Source organism: Triturus cristatus, chromosome 3_2 (assembly GCF_964204655.1).
Source record: "Triturus cristatus chromosome 3_2, aTriCri1.1, whole genome shotgun sequence".
In the NCBI taxonomy this organism is placed as follows: Eukaryota; Metazoa; Chordata; class Amphibia; order Caudata; family Salamandridae; genus Triturus; species Triturus cristatus.
The window spans coordinates 735493421-735511843 of record NC_140584.1 but is presented as its reverse complement, the minus strand read 5'-3'; the positions used below and the strand labels follow the sequence as shown (position 1 = coordinate 735511843).

Sequence of the window (18423 nt, the reverse complement as noted above, 5' to 3'; positions counted from 1 at the left end):
GAGCTGCAAGACTTTTTGGAAAAAAGAGGTAAACTATGAATAACATAAGGAAGGGGAAAGGGAAATAGAAAATAAAAGAATTGAAGAAAAGAATAGGAAGAAAAATAAATAGATAATACCAAATCTTAGAGAGAGAGATAGCTTGATGTAGAGTGGATAATGTTATCGCAAAAAATCTGAGATACATTTATACTTGAAAAAGAACTATATAATGGAGCTATTTAAATGAAATATCTATACATAATATAAACTAAGCTGAACATGAACTAAGAGTACAGCTTGATTAAGGAGGTTTATAAACGTTTGTTACCTTAATGGAAAAAGCAGCACCTTTTGAATAATTTGTTAAAAGAAGCCATAGTTTATCATGTTTAACATACATTTATGCACATTTAAGACCATACCTATGTAGTTTATGATCAAAACAGACTGAATTCGACCAGCATTTTGCGTTATTTGATTAACCGATTTCCAACTGGAAGTTATAACTTGCAAAACAATATCCAATTAGTCCAAACATATTTCAAAATTAGGGCATGTGAAAAATATATATATGTAGTAGGTACCACTTTGACTCACAAAACCAGCACTTATCGTAGTACTAAAGTTTAATCTTGTGCATATATTCTGAGGTATATTCTGAGGTATAGAATAAATCTGTTTTTAAAGAAGAAAAGGGGATTGGATAATTCTAGTAGACCTTAAATTGGGATGAATCTTTGACCATGATTTCAAATCAAGCAAGCAAATAACTTTTTTTTCTGTTCATTTAGCAATAAAAGTACAGATGCAAATATTAAAACATATTACGATACAATCAAAGCAGTTTTTTTCAAAATAAATATTTTTATTGATACTTTTCCGTATATGGCAAGACACTTCAGTTTCACATTTGGCACATATATGATCAACAAGCAATACACCGTTCTCATTTGGTTACAGAAAATTCGCCTTTCTTACAGCCTTGATATAATACTGCTTATAGACATGGCATTTGATTTCCACTGGGATCTTCCTCTTTCCTCCCCATAGGTTACTGTTCGTTAAGGCCTCCCTTATCCCAGGGCTTTATTACGTTCTGTGACCCCCCCTGTGTGTCATTGAGCTCAAGCCCATAATACCTAATCCAGGGACGCCAGATCTTGAAGAACTTCCATGGGCAGTCTCTCTGTACGTCCCCTGCTCCGCCCCCATGTACATGTCCATCCCTTTTTCCACTCTCTCCAGGTCGGGGCCTCTGGTGCTCCACATTTTTTGGCTATATCTTTTTTTGCCACTAACGTACCTAGATTGCAGAGGGTAAGTCTACGTCTGGGTAGGTCTATGCCAGAGGGTATACCTAGCAATGCATATTTAGCATCCATTGGTAGCTGACCCCCAATATTTCACTTGGCTCCCTCAATATTCTGGCCCTGCATCTTTGTATATGTGTGCATTCCCACAAGGTGTGTATGAATGTGCCTCTTTCTGTCTGGCAACGGAGGCACCCGGGGGTTTCAGACCTTCCCATTTTGTGAAGACCTAGTTACACATGTTCTATGTAGTATTTTAAGTTGACTTAAACGCAACCTCAGTTTGATTGCCACCTCCCTCGGGTGCATAAGTGCCGCCTCCCAGTCTATGTCTTTCAGATCTCCCAAAGCATCCTCCCATTTCCCCGTCAGGGCCACTAGGTTTTCAGGGATATTATTAATGAAGATCTTGTAGGTTCAGGATATGGCCTTCTCCAATATCTTGCCTTGAAGGAGTCTACCTTCTAGTGGCGTAAATTCAGGGATGCCTGCCGCTTCTATTCCCTCTGCAGCCCACGCGTGTTTTATTTGCATATGTTTGTATCTTTGTCTATCCCCCATCTGGAATTTGTGCTGCAAGGCTTCAAACAAGATCAATGAGCCTCCTTTTATTAGGTTCCCAATCGTGGAGATTCCTATGAAATCCCAGTCCTTGATCCCCTTCAGTTTCCCTAATTCTGGAAAACGCCTTCCTTTCCATAGTGGGATCTGCCTTGTTACTTTCTTATGCCAGCTCATTTGGTTCTCGGCGCCTTACCAAGCCTCCAGTGTCCTCTGAGTCGCCGTCAGCACATTTTTTACACCTGTATATCTAGTGTAAGTGAGAATGTACTTCAAATTGGTCATGCTCCAGTGCATAAGTCTGGTGTGATCTCGGCAGTTGTCCCCACTCATTTACTGCTATCAGTTGTGCCGCCCTGTAGTAAGATCTGATGTTCGGAAGAGCTACCCCCCCATTGTACTGATTACGCTGAGTGTGTGGAGTGCGATCCGTGGTTGCCCCCTGTACCACAGGAGCGTGCGTACCTCCCTGTCTATTGCCCTAAAAATATCATCCGGGATTTTGTGGAATGTATTTTGCTAGATGTACAGAAGCTTGGGGAGCGTCATCATCTTGCACATTGCCGCTCTTCCGAGTAGAGGAGGGGCTATCTTCTCCACTTTTCCACGTCAGCTTGGAATTCTGTCACCACCCTATGGATGTTACATGTGAGGCTGCATGAGGTATCTGTAGATATATATATCCCCAGATATTAAGATCCCTCCGTGGTTATTTGCAATTCTGTGAGAAAGTGCCCTCTTTCTTGCATGGTATGCCCCCACTTTTTGCTGGATTGCTGATGTGCTTTGACTGAGTGTGCCCTGGGCTCCTGCTAATCAGGTACCCAGGGCCTATGTTCCTTCCCTAAAACTGCATTGAAGCCTAAACCCAATTGGCATCTCTGGCCACATGTCAGCCCCTGGTAAATGGTACCACAGGTACCCAGGGCACTGTGACCAGAGAAGGCCTCTAAGGGCTGCAGCACTTATTGTGCCACCCTTAGAGGCCCTGTACCCTGACACACACACACTGCCTTTGCAGGCTGCGTGTCTTGGTGCAGAACAAAGTGAAGAGTCGACATGGCACACATCCCCGTGTGCCATGCCCACAAACCACTGCCCTGGCATACATCAGTCACCCCTCTAGCTGGGTGCCCTATGCCAGTGGTGAGGGTATAGGTCCCTGGCGATTTGGGTAGGTCTTCCGGATGAGCGTTTATTCACGCTGGACCCAATAAGTGTCCTTTTAACAGCCGCCAGCACCGTTGCTAGTAATTCTAGTTAACGGACTAGGTCAGAAACCTAGGACGTGGTATGTAGAATTCACTTTACCACGTAATGTAGACAGCTTTTTGATCCTGATGAATTGCCCTGATCCTCCAGACATATATGGCAAGAAACATGTTGATCATCTAGAGTAGAGCTTTATGCCTAGACACCTTATTTCTAGTACTTAGCCACTCTACACCATTTTAATAGGGTAGTTTACCTTCTAAATAAAGCATCAATTAGGACTGACTGACCCTTTTTAATTTTCACTCTCTGCTACATCCATTACAAATAGGCCCCTCACCCCCAAGCACCTATCGGCAGGAACAAAAGATCCCCGACAAAGAGCCCCGGTTTCGGGAGCCCGTCAAGGATTGCAGCGCCGACTTGACGAGGGGCATTGCTCATATGATGAAGCATGACACCTAGCTTGCTGGGTGTGTGAGAGCTCTAGTTCCACCAAGGGAACTTCCCTGGCTTTCCACTGGTTACGTCCTGATAACCATTTGGTGGTTGAGCCTTATCTCCACCTCCTCCCTTATCTCTTCCTTCCTGTACATGAGGAACTCTGTACCCTTTTTGGTAATAGTCTTTTGGGGTATGTACATTGGACCTCCTTAAACAAAACCCCCGGTCCCTCCTTTTGGATTATTATAGGTGCATGAGCCCTGTACCCCTACAGTGCCCAAGTCCATTCCTGGGCACTGTAAGTGCAGTGCTGCCATTAAGAGTATATGGTGCTGGGAGTTTGTCATTATGAACTGCACAACACCATAATGGCTACACTGAAGACTGGGAAGTTTAGTATCAAACTTCTCAGCACATTAAACCCACACTGATGCCAGTGTGGGATTTAATGTAAAATGCACAACAGAGGGTATCTTAGAGATGCCCCCTGAAACTCGACCAACTTGCTAGTTACCTGACTGAGTAGCTGCCTAGGCTGCCACCAACAGACATGTTTCTGGACCCCTGGGTCGAGAGCTGTTGCTCTCGGGTGCCTGAAACAATGCACATCCTGGGACGAGGTGCCAAGCCTCCTCCCCCAGGATGGGCAGGGTTCACGAAGGAGAAGCCATTGTGAGCCTCTCCAGACCATTTGCTGCTTTCAGCAACTGGTCCCAACTGGTTCTACCCCCCACTTTGGGCAGGAGAACCGGCGGGAAAAACAAGTGAGGAAGAGAGGTGTGCCCACCTCTGCCAACTCCACCCCTCAGGTGGGGGAGGTGAGGTGAAGCACAACCTCGAGTTCCTGCCATCTTGAGGATGGGGGGGACCCAGCCAACCAGAGACAGGCTCCTGCCCCCCCTTCCACTGGCAGGATAGGGGGTGTACCCACCCCAGGGAAGGGACCCATTGGTCCCTGCCCTTTACCTACCTGTAACGCCCCTAAATTCAGTATTTAGGGGGCACCCAGAACCTTCCTTCCTCAGATCCAGAAACGACAAGAAAAGAACATAAGAAGAAGGACGAAGAGCCTTGCAGAGCTAACAAGAGGACGACGTCCACTGATTTGGTCCCAGCCCTACAGGCCTGTCTACCCTCAAACCTGCTCCTGCAAAATCCCGGAGTGTCCTGCAACCAGCAACCTCAAAAACCCCGGAGGACCTGCCTGCCTTCACTTAGAAGACTGAATCTCCTGTGAACACCGGACTTGTTCAAACTGCATATGTCAATGTAGCCAACTGGGTGAGCTGACAAGAGGGCTAAGACAGGGTTGTGTTCATACCCCTAGCCAGTTTACTGTTAAAAAAAACAGCTGAACGATTGTGATGCCCCATGCGTGGAAGGCATTAAGGTTCCTGCATTAATGTTTGCCGACAACACATTGCTACTGTAACAATCACAAATGGGTCTTCAAAAAATCTTAAACTGTTTTGAGAACTTTTGCAGTCAAAGTGGTTTAGAAATAAACATAGCAAAAACCAAATACATGGTTCTAAATCACTGTCAATCTACGAGGTCCAATTCTAAGCTCAAAAGTGTCCCCCCCTGGAACATGTGCATACCTTTGATTACCTGAGACGGACTCTCACGGAGCAACTAGATTGCCAGCATTATATCGAAAGATGCAGGCTTAAATTAGATCAAATCACCGAGGGGCTGGTCAAAGTGCAACAAGGATCACACTTTCGCCCAATCTCGCCAGTAATTCAAATTTACAGACAGCAAGCTCTAGGAACAGCTTTTTATGGGGTGGAGCTCTTGCGTCACAAGGATTTGACTAAAATGGTATCAGTGGAAAATAGATTTTTACAACAGCTGGCGGGTTTACCAACGAGCACCCCTTTGATTCCTCTAGGGATAGATATGGGCATCAGACACACCTCACACGGGACTAGACTGAGACCAATCCTTTACTGGAGACATATCTGTGCTACCCCTGATCGCCACTCCTATCGTAAAGGGTTAAAAGAAGTCTTAGACATCCCTGGGTCTGAAAGCATAACGTGGATCAAGCATGTAAGAGACACACTGGAGAAGATGGGGTGGGGGAACCTGTGGCATGATCCACATGTAGCTGCCACTACTAACAAATTACTTTTAAAGAGAAATTATGGGCAGTGCAAAATGACACAATTGCAAGCTCATCCTTCACTAGACACTCTGATTATTTTCTTCTGATGAAGAACGAATTTAAGTTAGAACAGTGTCTTGAACCTCCAACAGTCAGGAAGTTATGTTTCCAATTTCGTTATAGTACACTTCTGCTTGCCTCCTTCACTTCTAAATGGGATAAGACTCATGAGCCAGCCAGGTCGGCAAGCCCCTCTTGTGGGTATAATAAGGAAACAGAAGAGCATGTTTTGTTCTTCTGTCCAGCCTACCTGAATGGAAGGAGAAAATAGTTAGTTCCTGTCTGTCGGAATTTAACGAAAATTTGAAGTGGCTTTTGGTATTCTGAAATCAGATGTGAGGCAAAGCCTGGTTTTTGCTGTATCACGTTATTTCCTAATTGTGTGGAGGATTAGGCAAAATTTGAGTAAGCAACCAATTCCCTGACACTCACAAGGCTCTGTGTCCCTCCTGACTGTACAGCATTCTAAATAGTAGAGGAGGCCAGAGGGTACTGAAATATGGTTATGACTTATACTGTATAAAAATTCTGGTATGTTTTAAGATTTGATTTATAATTCTACATATTGTACTGAAGGCACATCTCCCCCCAACACTCACTTTCACTGACAGCGTATTTATAACAGTGTTTCATCTGTAAATTAATTTCATCAGCTTGAAGTGTTCTGATTTTAAATCAAACAGCTTGGATGGGGGTGTTGCCTGCAGCATGGCTAACTAGGCGGACTTGCTGAAGCTCCAGCTGCGCCACATAAATCCGTAATATAATCCTGCCTCCTTCACATTTTTATCGAACTAATCATAGTTCGAAAGGTTAATAGGACCTGATGCCGAGGTCGCGGGAAGCTTCTGAGATCCGGGACGGCAAGGATAAGGCTCCGATGGACTCCCGGCTGAGAGCAGAGGCGGACAAAGATGGCGCCTGACCCTGAGAAGCAGTTGGAGATTTGAAGAGAACTCGCGATCCTAGGAGTGTAGACGCCCTGGCTCCACGGTGAGAGCGTGAGAAGTGGAGAAGAGGAGGCTCCCGCAAAGCGTGGATAGCGGGAGAGGTCCAGTGCAGCAGCGGGGCTGCGGAGGTGCCACACGGGGGCTGAGCTGACTGCGCCTCTTGCAGACTTCCCAAAAGGTGCGTGTGCGACAGACACCGTTGCAGCTTGGCAAGCCGAAGGGAGAAGAGCCGGCTGGGAGCAGCCAGGCCATCCCAGGTAAGGAGGACCTGCGCAGCTCCGGTATGACGGCCAGAGAGAGGCCGAGGGCATGCGGGGGGCAGGCAGGCCAGGACCCCGACTGAAGCATTGTGGCCCAGCGGTGAGGGAACCAAACAGCCGGTGGAAAACAGAACCCTGGAGGGCAAACCAGCAGGTAGAGTGCGGCCTGGGCGTGCAGGCGGAGAGAGTCCCGGGGGTTTTCCGAGCTACTGGAGAGACCTACATATAAACTATCCACGCTGGGAGCCCGCTTTAGGCCTAACTGAATTAGCCTGGGAGAAGAGGCAGGGTGGGCCCCAGGAGAGTGCCACCGGGAGTGACCGACTGCAACCCCGATAAGAGGCAGAGGGGGATGGGGAACCCTTTCCCCCCTGATCAAGCGATAAAAGGGAACTTGTGAAAAGCGGACAGAGCGCAGGCGGATAGTGGGTCCCCGCCACCCAGAGGAGAAGCTCAATACTCGATAGAGGGGAGCAGCAGTAATAAACACCAACTGACGCCAAGTCCAGCCCGGTATAAAATAAGCCTTGGGGGCCTCCCTGCCTTTAGCACCTTATAACCTGAGACGTATCTGGAGGAGACAGACTGGAGACACAGGTGGAAGGTGGGGGAAGATCAGTAGCACCAGCAACCGCCCTCGCTGGAGCAGCCCAGAGGATTGCCAACATCGCAAATATTTTCATCAAGGACCCTATGTGTAAGCAGGCAAGTGGAGACATAAAACGCACAAAGAGTAAGATGGTAGAGTCCTAAAGGAGATTGTGTATACAACCTCGTAGTTGAGCGAGGGGAGCCGCCTGATACTCCGAGGCAATCGGACTGTCGTACAAGACACAAAACAATAGTGGCAAACCATGGCTAAAGACAAAGATCTTGAGTCCCAAAGACAGGGGAACATAGACAAATACACGAAAGTGGTGACTCCGCCCTCCGAAGTGACAGGAGTTCCTGCCTCTGCGCCGGACAATCCAATGCTCCTACGAGGAATACAAGCTTCAAGAAAAAAACTGGAGGGCAGGGTAGCTGAAGTACGCACCGACTTGACACTGCTATGGCAAGACCTACGCAACGTAGCTGAAAGAGTGACACAGGCGGAACAACAAATCTCGGAAACGGAAGACGTAATACATAACCTGCGGGACAAGTTACCAAGTTGACTGCCTCCTTGAAGGAGACAATGTGGAAAGTAGACAATGCAGATCTTATAGGTTTTCTGGAGGGAACTGAGGGGGAAGACATGGCTCAAAGACACTCTCGCAAGTGCCCTATTTTCCTGCTTTCTGATTGGACGGGCGCACAGAATGCCTGTCCCAAGGCCGCCGGCTGGGGCCCGTCCCAGGCCGGTCATAACTCGGGTTCCTAAATTATAAAGACCGAGACTTAATACTATGCGAGATGAGACAGCTGGGAGAGGTCCGGATGCAAAACACGAAAATAATGGCGTTACCGGATTATTCCAAGGAGGTTCAGAAACAAAGGAGAACCTTTGACTCCGTAAAAGATAAATTAAGAAACCTCTGCAATCAGTACATGCTGCTATTCCCAGCCAAGCTAAAAGTCAAATTTCAAGGCAAGACCTTTTTCTTTCAGACCCCTGAGGAGGCATGGTCGTTAGTAGAGGAGAGGCCCACAAGGGTGCGAAACACAGAACAAAGAGATTAACAGTACCGGACACCAGAGACTGTGATGAGGCCTAAAACCATGAGAGCCAAGATCAAACGACGCCTGGGGTAGGGGGTCAGAGTCCCATGGCAACACACCTAGAAGGCTTATAGTGAGCGAGCAAAGCTAGACCAAGACTCGGAGAAGGATTCAAATCAAAGGTCATGAGACCGGCCGCACCCGGGAGGCAGACCCAGGAGAAAAGACACACGGACCCTCCGAAAATGGAACACTTGGAGGGATCGGACAGCGACCACCCGTTATTGCAGAAAATTAACCGACTTGAAGAGACGGAGGTGGAGGAGGGAATGGGAGAGGCGCTACGAACAAAGACACCAGATGGAAGTGAAGAAGGATGAAGATCCAGGGCATCTCGGATGCCGAAGGGACAGTAAGAGAGCACTAGGTGCTAGTTGAGGCCTATCTAGCCTAGGCTGGGAACAATTTTAACCCGAGCCTGGAGCATTACGGGCTTCCTGCTCTCATTAGTTAGTTAGTTTCAGTGTTGGGTTAGGGATGGTGAGGGGGACACAGACCTCTCAGGCTAAACCTATGACACAGTTGTCAAGTTGACACATTGGGGAAAGTGTGTGGGAAGTGGGAGAGTGGAGGGCAGGGGGAGTTGGGGTGGGAAGGTTCAGAGGGAGGACACAGACGGGGTAATCAGAACTTTACTATTGGCTCCGACGAACACATACACACATCAAGGCACAGGCAGCACATCGAGACACCACATCTTGGGTAGGTAGGACAGAGACAACCCCACAGGATATGGCTGAAAATGGCTATAGAGCAATGACTTGGAACGTTAACGGGCTGAGGCACCAGATTAAAAGGGGCCTGGTAACTAAATATCTTAAAAGACTGAAGCCCGTCATAGTGCTCCTCCAGCAGACGCACCTTAGAGGGATGCGCTGTAATTATTTGGGAAAAGGCATGTATACTACCCTAGCCCACACGGTATTTACCTCAGGCTCCCAAGGGGTTGGCAATACTCGTCAGGAAGACTATACCGTTCCATGTTTCTAACACTTGATCCGACCCCAGCGGCACATATGTGGCGGTACATGGAACATGGGGAAACAGGGATTACACTAGTCAGTGTTTATGCGCACCCACGATTACAACAACAGACACTTGAGAAGGTGGCAGAGGTTTTGCTGGCAGCAGACTCCCCCCTAAACTTGGTGGGCGGGGACTTTAACGACGTGGTAGACGCTGTCATAGATCGGTCCGGACGGACAGGTGGAGGGAGGGGAAACACAAGACTGGCTAAATTTGCTCTCACCTGGAGACTACAGGATCTTTGGCGCCGGCATCACCTCACTGACCGGGCATACTCATATTTTTCTGGAGCGCACCGGGTGTTCTCCAGAATAGATCAAAAAATGTTGCCCCTGCAGGGGACTTGGGCATGGTGACAGGGGTGGATTACCTAGCAAGAGGGCTGTCACATCACTCCTTCCTGTGGCTTACGGTGGGGGGGGGGGGGAGTAGGGGAGAGGGAGACCTGTGGTGGAGCGGGAGGATGGAGGCTAAATGCCTGGGATCTTAGAGACCCAGGGATAGCAAAGGAGGTAAGGGTGGAAACAGAGCTGTACTTCGGGGAAAACAAAGGGACAGTAACTTCAGCTGTGGTCCTATGGGAAGCTTTTAAAGCTGTGTTACGCGACAGATCCCAAAACGCCATTGCACACAAGAAGAGTAAAGAGACTCAGGACAGAGTCGCTTGAGAGTGAACTCCTGCACCTACAGCAAAGCATGAGCGGAAGTCCTATTCTGTCCACCCTTCGTCAGATAGAAGTCACCCGTGCGGAATATCAGAGACGGGCGTGACCTTACCAAGGCACAAGATAACTCTAACGCTTTCGCGGACTATTACGCTGACTTATACAAAGAACAGAAATATATGGGGGACACACAGACCCAGGAATAACTAATTTGAAAAACCCTTCTGCAGCAGAGTATGGGATAAGGCCTCATATCAATTTTTGTATTAAAGCGCGGCATAGTGGTGCATTTATGCATTTTGGACTCTCTCAATATATAGAGAAAGAGCCCTAGCATTGACTCAACATCCTTTGATTCTGAGGATAGAGATATATATATATATATATATATATATATATATATATATATATATATATATATATATATATATATATATATATATATAAATAAACCTACTGGCATACGCCAGTAGGTAGTTATAGTTGGGACCTATTTTCTATATGAAGTCTGCAACATTCTATTCCCAATAAGTCTGGCGCCTGTTGACGAAACTTCGTGAAATTTTCCAAACTTTTGGCCAGCTCCGGTCCTCTCCTATCCTGAAAGTTTCGTGGTGATTCGTCAAGCGGGGGCCGAGAAAAAAGGGGGGTCCCAAAACGCGTTTTCACCATGCAATTTCCCGTAGGACCTGTCGACGCAGCTACAGCCCGAACTGCTGAACGGAATTACACCAATTTGGCAAAGAGGTAGTCCTCAGTTCAGACTCGTGCCTTTTGCATAAATAGTGTAAATCCGTTCAGTAGTTCCTGAGAAAATTAGAGGAAAAAAGATAGATATATCTATGGCCTCGGAGGATCCGCGCACCCTCCCCGAACCGAGCGCGCACCCTCCCGATCACGTGCTGAATGCTAATTGGCTGTCAAGTGTCTGTCTACATTCGAAACCAGGAACTGTTGGCAGCCATTTTGTGCCTCGGTAGAAGCGAGGCTGATTAAGTAAGGTAAATAAGTGTGTGAAAGATGTAAAGGGGCAGGGTAGAAATACTCTGACCCTCTAGTGCTGCTTAAGGGGTCCCAGAAGGACCCCCTGGGGTCCCCCCCCTTTTTTTTTTTTTTTTAACAGCGAAATGCGTGCAGGGTGCACGGATCCCCAAAAAATTGGGAATAAAAATAAAGTTTGGAAAATATAGTTTAAAAAATATTTTACAAAATATAAAACTATATTTTAAAACATTAACAATTTTTTTTACAAAAACCCAATAAAAACAAATATTTTTTTTCATTTTTAAAAGAGTTAATTGAAAAAATAAGTTAAAAAAAGGTGATAAAATATTTAAAAAAAACATAATTAAAGGAATTGACACTGAAATTGAAAAATTTTGAAATTCAATGAAAATCATTAAACATCATAGCTTTAGAGATAAATTATAGATAGAAATTAGCATTTACAAAACCTTTGAAATTCACTGAAAAAAACATAGGTTTCATGTACGTTATAGTTAGGAATTGGCATTTAAAAAACCTTAGCAATTCACTGAAAAAACCATAGGTTTCAGGGGTGTTATAGTTAGCTGGACATTTCCCTCGTACAAAACCCTAGAAATTCCCCGTTATAGTTAGTTCAGCTAACTATAACTCGCGCGCCCCCGCAATGCACTGCTGATGACGTCACATATTACATCACTCATGACATGGTCAGTGACATCACTGATGACATCATCCATGTAATAAATTAGTGCATCCTCTCACACCCTAATATAACCTTTGATACACCGACTCAAAATTTCAGACGGCCATTCTCAAAACCATAGATACTCCAATACCAATAACTACATACCCACTCATTGACACTTGGGTCTACACACACCTCTCCACTCACTCACCTGTAGAGTCACTCATACTTACAGTCACTCAGTACAGGACTATCATATGCATTTATACACCTATATAGACACTCCGACACCGCCAATCATCCACAGACATACTCACACACCTAGTCAATCATGCAAATAATTAATCACACTCCAATTTACTCACTTATACAGTTATACACACACAAGTTCACGTACTCATAAAAATACTACCACATTCTTACGTTCATACAATTACTGATACAAGCACACACTCATCCATACAGCCACTCTCACAATCACACACTCTCACATATACCCAGTTATATACTCTTACACACATATACCCTGCCTTTCACATATGTAGTTACTCACTCATGTACCACTGAGATATACATTCAATCACTAACACACCCATACATACACTCACCCAACCATACAGTCCATCATAGATGCACTCTTAAAACCATGCACCCATAGAATCACCCACTCATACATCAATGCACAGAGTCACACACACCCTACCCACACAAACACTCAGGCACCCATACAGATACTCAGACAACCAATCAATAACCCATATAGACACTCGTATAGCTATTCACAAAACCATGCAGCCACTTATACACCAACAGACAGACTGATACAGACATTCACACAGTTTAGTCACTAGTCTGCAGTAAGATACATTTAATGACTCACTTATAGAGTCAGTTACGCACCTAGAAAATCATCCATTCACACACTTATACACCCACTCATTCTTCATAGGTCTTTCCCTATATATATTAAACATATTAAAACTCTACAGAAACACACTCACTGGATGATGTCATCAGTGATGTCATCAGTGATGTCACTGACCATGTCATGAGTGATGTAATACGTGAAGTCATCAGCAGTGCATTGCGGGGGCGCGTGAGTTATAGTTAGCTGAACTAACTATAACTGGGGAATTTCTAGGGTTTTGTACGAGGGAAATGTCAAGCTAACTATAACACCCCTGAAACCTATGGTTTTTTCAGTGTGTATATATATATATATATATATATTATCTACTGGCGGTCGCCAGTAGATAGTTATAGTTAGGACCGTGTTTCCATAGGAAATCCGCAACATTCTATTTGGAATAACTTTGGCGCCGGTCGACGAATCCTCGCGAAATTTTCAAAACTAATGGGGCGCTACGCTCCGCTCCTACCCTGAAAGTCTCGGGGGGATTCGTCAAGCGGGGGCTGAGAAAAAAGGGGGGTCCCAAAACGCGTTTTCCCCATGCATTTTTCCATAGGACCTTTAGACACAGCTACAGCCCGAACGGCTGAACAGAATTACTTGAAATTTGGCAGAGAGGTAGTCCTCAGGTCAAGGATGTGCCTTTTGTAGGTCTGGTGTAAATCTGTTCAGTAGGTCCTGAGAAAATAGCATTTAAATCAATATATATATCTGTAAGCTCGCTCCGTGCGCTTACCGTAAGCTTACCGTACGCGTACGGTGCCGTGCGCGAGCTCAATTCTGATTGGTGGTTAAATGACTGTAAACATTCGAATCGGTCGAAATCAGGAAGTGGCGGCCGCCATTTTCTGTCTCTCGCACTGAGAAACAAAGGTGGGGAACGTGAAACGGGGGCAACGAAGAGAGTTGCAGACCCCCTAGTGTTTGTCAGGGGGTCCAAGAAGGACCCAAAAGTACGAAAAATAAATTTAATAATTTTTAAAAAAAATCGCGGGGTACGCGTACGGTAAGCTTACCGTACGCGCACGGCAAAAAAAAATAAAAAAATAAATAAAGAAGTAACAATCACATTTATTAAATAAATTAAAGGACCCACAAGGGAGAAAAAAACAAATGTTACTGCGTAAAAAAAGGCGAGGCGCGCACGGCATGGACTGCGCAACTTGGGCGCTCGGTGCGCGAAGTGCACCGAGCGCCCACAGTGAAAAACCAGAAAAAAAATAAATAAATATAAATACATAACTTAGCATTTAAAAAACCGTACAAATTCACTGAAAAAACCATAGGTTTCACACACGTTATAGTTAGGAATTATCATTTACAAAACCTTGCAAATTCACTTAAAAAACCATAGGTTTCACACATGTTATAGTTAGCTGTACATTTCACTCGTAAAAAACCAATGAAATTCCACGTTATAGTTAGATCAGGTAACTATAACTTGCGCGACCGCAATCCACAATGTGTAATTTCAGATGTCATCATTGATGTCATGAGTGATGTCACTGACCATGTCATGAGTGATGTACTATGTGACGTCATCAGCAGTTTATTGTGGGCGCGCAAGTTATAGTTACCTGATCTAACTATAACGTGGAATTTCATTGGTTTTTTACGAGTGAAATGTACAGCTAACTATAACATGTGTGAAACCTATGGTTTTTTAAGTGAATATATATATGTGTATTACCTACTGGCAGTCGCCAGTAGGTAGTTATATTTAGGACCTATTTTCCATAGGAAATCCGCAACATTCTTTTTGGAATAACGTTGGCGTCGATTTGATGAATCTTCGCGAAATTTTTGAAACTTTTGGCCAGCTCCGGTCCGCTCCTATCGTAAAAAATTCATGGTGATTCGTCAAGCGGGGGCCGAGAAAAAAGGGGGGTCCCAAAACACGTTTTCCCCATGCAGTTTCCCATAGGACCTGTTGACGCAGCTACAGCCCGAAGTGCTGAACGGAATTACACAAAATTTGGCAAAGAGGTAGTCCTCAGTTCAGACTCAGGCCTTTTGCTTAAATGGTGTAAATCCGTTCAGTAGTTCCTGAGAAAATCAAAAGTAAAATCACATATATATCTGGGCAGAGCCTAACCACACATCTCATCGTGAGATCTGATTGGCTGTCAGCACTTCATCCAAGAAGTGTTGGCAGCCATCTTGGGGCCAATATACATGATAGCACCTCATTAAAAAGCATTGCAGTTAATAGAAGGTTTTAAGATTTTAGTTACATTATAAATCATTTGTTGATGGTACCATACTCATTTTAGGAATTGTGGTGTGTTCTAAGGTGATTTTACCATGTGAAAAAGCCTTCTGCTGTGATATCATGAATCATGTTTGAGAGAAAACTATTTTCTCATGCTTTTCCCACATAGGTTTAGAAGGTGATCTATAAGCTAAAATGAGAGCAGCACAGAAGACCATGCATGACAAGCGGGAGGGTTAGTGGCAGCACAATGGCTATGATGGGCAAGAAGGAGGGTGCAGGGGCATGCACAAAGGACCATGGAGGATAGAAGGGAGGGTCAGGACCTGGGCACAGACAAGAGAGTTCAGGGGAAGGGGCCTCACAACAGACCGCGCGGGGCAGGCAGGAGGAGCAGTTGCAGCACAACAGACCAGGGAGGGCAGAAGGGTGGGGCAGTAAAATGGACCATGGAGGACAGGAGGAAGGGGATAGCGGCATGGCATGTGGACAGGCAGGGTGGAGGTGGCAGGGACAGGTTACAGTCATCTGACAATGCTAGGCAGGTAGGAGGGGGGTGGCAGCTCAACAGAACACTCAGAGTAGATAGGAGTGGCAGGTCCATGGAACATGGTGGGCAAAAAGGATGGAGCAGGGGCATGCACAAAGACATCCGAGGGCAGGGGAAAGGAGAATAGGAGCAGCAAGCTAAGCACAGAGGCTAAGCAGGAGGTCAATGATGGTCCATAGAATTGGGCAATGGAGGGCAGGAGGAGTGGACTGGTACATCATGCTAAATGGAGGGCAGTAGCAGCACATCAGACCATGCATGACAGGAGGGGGGAGGCTAGTCCATGGATTCAGACAACAGAGGATAGGGAGGAGGTGGATGGGGCAGCAAGCTAACTGTTCAGAGAAGGTGGGTATTAGGAACTTTATTGTTTTTAAAATGTGTGTCTGTGCAAACTACTTAAAATATGAACAAGTATGCAGCATAATCTCACTTTTATTCAGGAAGAAGAGGACGTTTGTGACTGTGACTCCGGGCTCACTTGGCAGAAACACCCCCTGACCCTCCACCCCCCCATCGCAAAATGTAATGCCCGTGAAAAGGGTAGGTGGACGCAGTGTTATATAGAACATAGTCCTGAGAGCACGATTGAAAATGAAAACTAGATATAGTATATGGTATAAACTATGCACCAAAATGTGTGATTTAGGATGAACCGGGGCGTGAAATATAATATGCAATACATTGTGCGCAATGACAGATTCATTGGAGAGCGCGAGATAGCACAGGCACTAGCGCATGCTATGCGATATGCACCTTGGAGTGTAATATGCACAGGGCAGTGTTGTGTAACCTAACTAGTCTCTAAAGTTGTAATATGAAATATGTGCTGGGGAGTGTAACGTTGCATATGCACTGTGACAAAGATATGGATCCCAGATTGTAATATGTATGGCATAGCGCTGTGCGTTATAACATAGCGGTACAAAAGGGGGTGGTGATGGACGAAGCATCAGAACCAATCAAACACTCACACCCAGTCAACAGATCTGGGTTTGATCCATCACCGTTCTTTAGCCCACTCAGCCACCCCAGTTCTGACATGGCCATATGCAAATCAGTCTGACCCTGTGCCTCATGGGAACAGTCCAGCCCTAACTGCCAGGCCATGCCTTCCCTGGACCGGAAACAAGCTTTCTAGGACCGGTTTCTGGCATTTCAGCCATCTTCAGCCAGGCTTGCTTGAATCCAGTGGCAAAGTGAGCAAGGGACTCAACGTCTGAGCATACCCTGCCAACTTATGGCGAACAAAGCGGTACAAAAGGGGGTAGTGATGGACGGAGCATCAGAACCAATCAAACACTCACACCCAGTCAGACATGGCCATATGCAAATCAGTCTGACCCTGAGCAGGGTATGCTCAGAAATGAGTCCCTTGCTCACTTTGCCACTGGATTAAAGCAAGCCTGGCTGAAGACGGCTGAAATGCCAGAAACCGGTCCTAGGAAGCTTGTTTCCGGTCCAGGGAAGGCATGGCTTGGCAATTTGGGCTGGACTGTTCCCATGAGGCACAGGTCAGACTGATTTGCATATGGCCATGTCTGAACTGGGGTGGCAGAGTGGGCTAAAGAACGGTGATGGATCAAACCCAGATCTGTTGACTGGGTGTGAGTGTTTGATTGGTTCTAATGCTCCGTCCATCACCACCCCCTTTTGTACCGCAGTGCGTTATAACATAGGCATCGGGGAAGGCATGTTAGATGGGGCAATATAACCTGTGCGAAGGCAAGTGTGGCATGACATAATCACTGGGTGGTGTTACAGTGCACATGGGCTAGAGAGTGTCATAGCATACGCACTAGCTGGTGGAATACAACACAGAGGTGTGAGGCACTCGGCGGGCACTGGTCGGTGTAACACAGCATTGGGCTCAGCCAGGAGCACGCTGTGACTCTTAAGTGAAGTTCGTCTCCTTTCCAGAGAGTAAAATAAAAAGTATTACACATCCGGCGGTGGATGTGTGTTTTATTAACCGTAAGGGGGGTTTCTTGCATAGTTTGGTCGAATTTTTGTTGAATCCCCTTTGAATGGCTTGGTGTGCGTGTATATTAAATGTGCTCGTCAATAGCTACCCATGTTTATATAAATAAACGACAAGGGTGTCTACTTGGAGAGTACCCACCAGCGGGGGCGCCGGGATTAGGCACGGTAGGGCGTCAGACACGTCAGAGCTTCACTAGCGGTGTAAATGCATTCCATGTGGATTAATTCTATGCAAAGTCGCCTTTTAATGAATATCACGCAAATAGTCATAGTGATAGGTACATACGGTTTGTCCAGCATGTCCTAGGTTTTTATATAAATATATATTTTTTTTAAATAATAAAAACAAAGGCCGTCCCCGGGGGATGGGGTCCCCGGGGCCATAAGTGGCCTGAGGAGGGGGGCAACGCAGCCCCCTCCTAAATAATTTAAAAAAAAAAAAAAGGCCATGACCCGTGGGTTGGGGTCTCCGGGGCCGATTAAGGCCTTGGGAGGGCCAAATTAATTTTTTTCAACCCAAAAAATTAGGGTGCAGGCCCTGGGGGATGGGGTCCCCAGGGCCAGTAAATTAGAAAAAAAAGGGAGGCCACACATCCCCTCCTTCTTAAAAAAATAAAATAAAATAAAAGACCAGCATCGCGCCAGAGGCCACGCACCCTCCTTGCAGCACTCTGTAAACGCGCCCCCTGGCCAGTTGTAAGTTGGGGAATTAATTCCCCTTCAATACTGAGGATCCCTGAGGGCCAACTAGCCTAACGGGTATCTCCAGTATGCGCCAGGGAGCTGCGTTGCAGACAGGTGTTCTGAGGCCATGC

The 18423-nt window shown here is 46.0% G+C and overlaps 1 protein-coding gene across 2 annotated transcripts in view; it reads left to right on the top strand.

The window, feature by feature from the left end:
• GLS (glutaminase) overlaps positions 1–18423 on the top strand; it is a 932984-nt gene that overhangs the window by 204076 nt on the left and 710485 nt on the right. The window lies entirely within an intron of this gene.